Genomic DNA, 7,133 nt, shown 5'->3' with positions numbered 1-7,133 from the left:
CCCTGAGCAGCTTTCCCCATCCCACTCCCAGAGACAACCACTTTTTTGATTTCTATGACTGGTGTTTAGCTTTGCTTATTAATTCTGGCTTCTATCACACCACTTGATATTTTGGACTCATCCATGTTGTTGAATAAACAAGTAGTATTTTTTATTACTAAGTAGTATTCCATTGCGTTAATATATTACAGTTTATTCATCCAGTCTCCTCTTCATGGACATTTGAGTTCTTTCCAGTTTTTGGCTACTGTCAATAAAGCTGCTACAAACATACTCATACAAGTCTTTTTGTGGACGTATGTTTTAATTTTTCTTGAGAAAATATTTAGGAGTGGAATTGCTGAGTCATAGGATAGGTATATGTTTAAGTTTGTTCTCTCATAAACTGTCAGGGTAGGTATATGTTTAACTTTATAACAAACAATCCCATACTTCCTGAATGGCTGTACCATCTCACACTCTACCAACGATACAGGAGACATCATTGCTCTACATCCTTGATGCTTTGGCATTGTTGGTGTAACTAATTTTAGGTATTCTGGTGGGTATAGAGTGGTATTTCATCGTGGTTTTATTTAGGTATTTTTAATTTTTTTTTTTTTTTTTTATACAGAGACAGGGTCTCACTCTGTCACCTAGGCTGGAGTGCAGTGGAGTGATCATAGCTCACTATAATAGCTTCTGGCTGATTTTTAAAAAGTTTTATGTTTATGTTCATGAAAAATACTGGTCTTTTTTTTCTTATAATGGCCTTGTCATATGTTGGTATCAGTGTCCATAAAACAAACTGGAAAACGTTCTCTCCTTCTCTATTTTCTGAAATAGTTTTTGTAAGATTGGTATTATTTCTTCCTTAAACATTTTATAAAATTTACGCAAGATTTTGGTGAATGTTCCATGCGCACTTGAAAAGAATATATTTTTCAGTTGTTAGGTCTAATTGATTGACAGTTTTCAATTCTTCTGTATCATTACTGATATTTGTCTACTTCCTTTATCTATTACTAAATGAAGGGTGTTAAAATCCCCAACTGTAATTGGAAATGTTTCTCTCTCCCTTTATTTAGCTCTATCAATTTTTGGCTTCACGGATAGTAAAACTGTTATTATTTGCATACACATTTAGGATTGCTATATCTTTCTGATAAATTGAGCTTTTTTTCATTATGAAATGTCACTTTTTATCTTTGGTTATACTCATTACTTTGAAATCAACTTTCTCTGATATTAATATAGCCACAACAGATTTCTTATGCACTTCGTGTTTTCATGGTCTATCTTTTCCATCCTTTTACTTCAACCTTTTTCTTTATATTTAATGTACATCTCTTGTACATATCATGTAGTTAGTTCTTATATTTTTTTATCCAGTTTGATGAGCTCTGCCTTTTAATTGTTTAGTTTTAATTGTTTGGCTGTTTTCACCTAGTGTGATTATTGATATGGTTGAGTTTAAGTCTATCATCTTGCTATTTGTTTTCTAGTGCTCCATCTAATCCTTGTTTATCTATCCTGTCTTATTTTGGGTTGCATATTTTTTAGTATTCGATTTCATTGTAATTAGTATTCCATATCCTCTATTGGCCTTTCAGCTATATCTCTTTGTATTATTTTATTTAATGGTTATTCTAGGGATTACAATATGCATCTGGAATTTATCATAGTGTACCTTGAATTAACATGACACTACTTTAAGTGCAATATAAAAATCTTAAAACCATATAATGCTGTTCATTTGCTTTCCTCAGTTTGTGTTGTCTTTGACATATATTTTATTTTTACAAACATTAAAATTCCATAATACATGTATTATTTTTGCTTTAGACAGTAGTGGTTTAAAGAAAATATTATTTACCATTTCCAGTGCTCTTTATTTCTTCCTGTGGATATAGCTCTCCATCTGATACCATTTCCCTTCAGCCTGAAAACCTTCCTTTAGCATTTCTTAAACTGCAAGTTCATTTTAAAATGACTTGTTTCTCCTTCATTTTGGAAGAATAGTTTGTAAATACAGAATTCCAGATTGACATTTTTCTTTAAGCACTTTATTTATATTTTCTATTTGAGACTGGGTCTCTCTATTTCGTTTAGGCTAAACTGCAGTGGCATGATCATTGTTCACTGTAGCCTTGAACTCCTGGGCTCAAGCAAGCTTCCCACCTCAGCCTCCCGAGTAGCTGGGACTACAGGCCCATGCCACTGTGTCCTGCTAATTTTTTTCATTTTTATTAATTTATTTCTCTTAGAGACAGGGTCTTGCTGTCACCCAGGCTGGAGTGCAGTGGCCAGATCATAGCTCACCGTAACCTCTAACTCCTGGGCTCAAGTGATCCTCCTGCCTCAGCCTCTGGAGTAGCTGCGACTACAGGTGCCTGATCAATATTTTTAATTTGTTTTTTGTAGAGACAGGGTCTGTGCCCAGGCTAGTCTTGAACTCTTGGCCTCAAACGATCCTCCTGCCTCAGCCTCCCAAGTCCCTGGGAATACAGACATGAGCCACCACACGTGGCTTCTTTTAGCACTTTAAAGATTCATCCATTCTTTTTTTTTTTTTGACACAGAGTTGCACTCTGTTGCCCAGGCTAGAGTGCCATGGCATCAGCCTAGCTCACAGCAACCTCAACCTCCTGGGCTCAAGCAATCCTACTGCCTCAATCTCCCAAGTAGCTGGGAATACAGACATGTGCCACCATGCCTGGCTAATTCTTTCTATGTATATTTTTAGTTGTCCAGCTAATTTCTATTTTTTTTTTTTTTTTTTTTTTAGTAAAAATGGGGTCTCGCTCTTGCTCAGGCTAGTCTCAAACTCCTGAGCTCAAACAATCGGTCCCCCTCAGCCTCCCCGAGTGCTAGGATTACAGGCGTGAGCCACCTCACCCGGCCTCATCCACTCTTACTCTGTGTTTTTCCTGATGAGAATTTAGCCATCATTATTGTAAATGTTCCTTTGCATGCAATAGATCTTTTTGTCTGGCTGTTTTAACGTTTTTCTTTATTTCTGGTTTTCAACAATTCACTTATGATGGACTGAGACATAGCCTTCTTCTTGGCTCTGTGGGTTGTTTTTCATCAAATTTAGAAATTGTTTTCCCCCTGTTTCCATACCTTACCATACAAAATTTAGAAATTTCTTGGCCATTATTTTTTAGAGTTTTTTTCTGCCTCAACCTCTCCTCTCCTTGGACTCAGTTACACACATTAGACAACTTGATATTGTCAGTGAGGCTGTGTTCACTTTTTTCCCAATCTTTTTCCCTTTTAGCTTTTGTTTGGATAATTTCTATTGCTCCACCTTCTAGTTCACTGATCCTTTCTTCTGCTGTTAAACCCTTTTAGTGAATTTTTTGGGTGTTCTATTTTTCAGTTCTAGAATTTCCATTTGGTTCTTTATTTAGAGTTTCCATATCTCTGCAGAAATTGCCCATTTTTCATTCAATATATTCTTATTTTCCTATAAATTCTTTAACATATTTATAATGATTAAAGTCCTTGCCTAACAATTTCAACGTAGGAGTTGTATTGGCTTTTTTTCTCTTAATTGTGGACTACATTTTCCTATTTCATTGCATGTCCAATAAGTTTTCGCTTACTGGACATTGTATCTGATAGAGTCTGGATTCTGTTATCTTCCTTTCGACACTGTTGAATTTTGTTCCAATAGGCAATTAAGTTATTGACAGATCACCTTGACTGTGTGGGGGCTTAGTTTTAGGCTTAATAGAGTGAGTCTGTTTTGGTTTTGCATTTTCGTCTTAGGCCTTAGGCCTGGAATGTATCTCTTACTTCTAAAGTATGGCCTTTTCAGTGAAAAGCTTGAGGTGTTTGTTTATCAAGCCCCTTTAACTGGGCAGAACTTGAACTCCAAACTGTTTCTCTAGCACCAGGTGGCTGCTGAAACCTTCAGCCAATTCTTGAACCTTTCAGTCATTGTTTTCCCCTGGGCTCACTGGAAAGTCGCCCTGCACATGCACAATTTAGGAATCAGGCAAGAATTTGAAGGCCATTTGTATGCAGATTGTATGGCTTTCTCTTCTGTCTTTCTCATTTTCATGATTTCCCAAAATTTCCAGACTCACACTCCAAACCTGATTCCTCAGTACAGTAACACTTCCACTTTCTTCTCTCTCCCCCAGGAATCATGTAAGCCGGGGGATGCCCGAGGGGCAGTGCTGGTTACTCCTGGGTCTCACCCAGTGTGCTCACCTTCTTTCAAGAATGGCAGCTGCTCCACTTTCTATCTGGTATTGTCTGTCCTCCAACACTCCAAAAGCTGATTTTTTAATATTTTGCTCAGAGTTTATAACAGTCATCAACAGGAGGGTTCGTCTGTTCTAAGCCACCCCATCACTACCAGAACCAAACTTCCCAGTGTAAACTGTGTTTTTTATGTAACTGCTTTCTAATCCATTAATGAACACATCTATAATTCTATCACAAAAGTTGTGCTCAAATATTTTAACTTTATTTCAATGCAATCCATCTCCCTCGTATTCCTTTCCTATTTTAAAAATGATTTTGAAAACATTATTCTGAGAAGGGTTCAAAGGCTTCATCAGACTCCCAAAAGAATCCTTGGCACTAAAATATTAAGAACTTTAAAAAATACATTAAGAAAGCCTGGCCCAAAGATACCCTCCTGCTGCTACCAGACCCTAAGTCAGGGGAAGGTGTTTCCCAGGGTTCTCCGTAAGTTGCTGAGCACCTACTGTGTGGCAGGCACTCCTCTAGGCTCGGGACAGCATAGTGAACAAAACCAAGTCCCTCCCCTCAGGCTGGTGGGAACACGTGTGCCCTTTTCATGTTTCCATGTAGAAGGGTTAGCAATAGAGCAACCCTCCTGGCCTCTCACTGCCCTGTTCCTGGGCTGGTTACGTGATCAGTGCAGACAGCTATTGGCTCCCATCTTTTAATTGTATGGAACTTGCCTGTTGAAGGGCTCTAATCCCTGGGGATTTGTTCTTTTCCTTCCTCTCCAAGTCAGCCTGGTGTCACGGAGTCACCCCTGTAGTGTGTCTGCCTGTGTTTTCAGGAGTGGAGGAGTTCAGGCAGGAAGGAGGAATCAGCTGTCAGCCGCTGCAGGGAGGCAGGTGAATTGAGGAAGACCGACCACTGGGTTTGGTAGCTTTTAGTCTTGGCACCTGATGGGGACGGGAGGATAGAAGCCACACTGCCAGGACGCTAGAGTGTGGTCATTCTCAAAGTTTGGCAACAAGGGAAAAGGGGACAGCTGTGTGGGGTGGCAGGCTCAGGGGACTGGCTTTTAGGGTGAGAAAAGCTTTGGTACTTTTTAGGCTGAGAGGAGGCAGAGACTGAGGTACAAGGAGATAATGGGGTGAGTCAGAGAAAGAGCACAAGACAAGCTTTCAATAACCGCTTCTCTGGGGGTCCTGGAGCACCTCTGGAGGTGTGCTGAGAACACCTCCTGCAGACTCCCGGGCTGCACCCCCAACCTGAAGGCAAGTTTGGAGACTCACTGGCCCGAAGCCAGGTCATCTCCAGGCTTCCCTCCAGACATTCCTGGTCGGGAGTTCCCATCCTTGTGGTCTCATGCTGCCACCTGCTGGAAGAACGACGCACGTGGCAACAACCATTTGCTGAAGAGAACCGATCACTTTTCTAAAATGGCTGCGAAACCCACCAAATCGGAAACTAGACACAGGCACCAGGGGAGCCTGTGATTGCAGGATTCCAGTCCCTAACTATAAGCCCTGGCGTCTTTCTGCCTGCAGGGTAACCGGCCTCCATCCTCATCTTCACTCTACAGGAAATCAGCACACCCTTGCCTGGCCCGATAATTAACAGGGCTGGACCATTTCGACTTTCCTTCCCTTGAGGAACAGGAACAGAATAGCAGTCAGGAGGCAGGAACCTGAATTCCCGTCTTGCCCCACAGCAGGCTTATAGAAGGGCACACTGAGCGCTGACAGCAGCAATGGCTAACTCACTGAGCATCAGTAACGACTGTGATGACACAGTGGGTCCAGGCCTGTAACACTTCAAATGCAAGCCCTAGCCTGGGGGCCATGAACTCTTCCTGCACGTGGGCTAAGTTTGAGCCTTACCTGCCACATAGCCAGGGAACCCGTCAAAAAATGTGCTCCCCACAGGCTCTGCGAAGCCACATAAGTGCAGAACAAGCAGCGCCTGTGCTGCAGCCCAGCTAGGAGAGAATTGAACTCAGTTCCGAGTTGGCTAAATGGTTTACTGACATCTTGTTCACTTAATCCCATGGGCCTGCCAAAGACTGAGTGAAGAAACCAGCCACAGTACATATGTGCTTGGGAGATTGCAGGGTAATGGGGGGCGGGGGCTAGAATCACCACTCGATGGATTCTAGGAGACGTAGAAGCCAACCTTATCACTAAGCCTTTCTTGAACGAGTCATCTGGGACAGACTGACATGTTGCCAATGTAAACTGACACATGTGCTTGCACTAACCAGCCCTGCTGTAATTTAAGAGCTAACAGACTTAATCCATTGCATCCTTGATGGGCTTCAATCGACTTGAAGCTTTTAAGTCATCTTTCTAGAATTTAGGCTGCCAAAAGCCTTTGTCCTTGGCCTGACAAGAGACCCTCCCACTTTTTCTTCACAGCTGCACCCCATTCACTGGCCATCTTCCCCTCCAGAGCATGAGGGCCATGTAACATGTCCCCTTCTCACCCCAGTACTTGGAACAGGACAGGTGGTGATGATGAGCACAAGGTTCTCAGATTTCCCCACTCCAACACGGAAAGTCAACCAGGGCAAACACAAAGCCACATACCGACAGTCTCCAGGTTGCCTTCTGAAGTCACTGCATTCCACCACGTAACCTTTTATTGACTTCACTTGTCTGATTAAAACAGTCTTTGGACTTAGGTGCCTAGGTTTGTTTTGGGAACTGTTTCAACTAAATTTGTCAAAATGCTGGTAATCCCTTGACCTAAACCTCTAAGGTGGCCTTTTGACTTCGGGGCGGGAGTGTTTAGTAAGACCAGACAGATTGAATATACATAGTACAAAACTAAAGGCTTTTTGGGAGGTCACTTATTGGTGCCCCCTCATCCCCAAGTCAACAGTCCCGAAGTTCCACTGGTCTATTCACCTAGCATAAGTTCTACACATTGTCATTCTAGAACTGATGCTCCAA

This window comes from Lemur catta, chromosome 8 (genome assembly GCF_020740605.2).
Source record: "Lemur catta isolate mLemCat1 chromosome 8, mLemCat1.pri, whole genome shotgun sequence".
NCBI lineage: Eukaryota > Metazoa > Chordata > Mammalia > Primates > Lemuridae > Lemur > Lemur catta.
The sequence above is the reverse complement of the archived record's forward strand: the minus strand, read 5'-3'. Positions refer to the sequence as shown.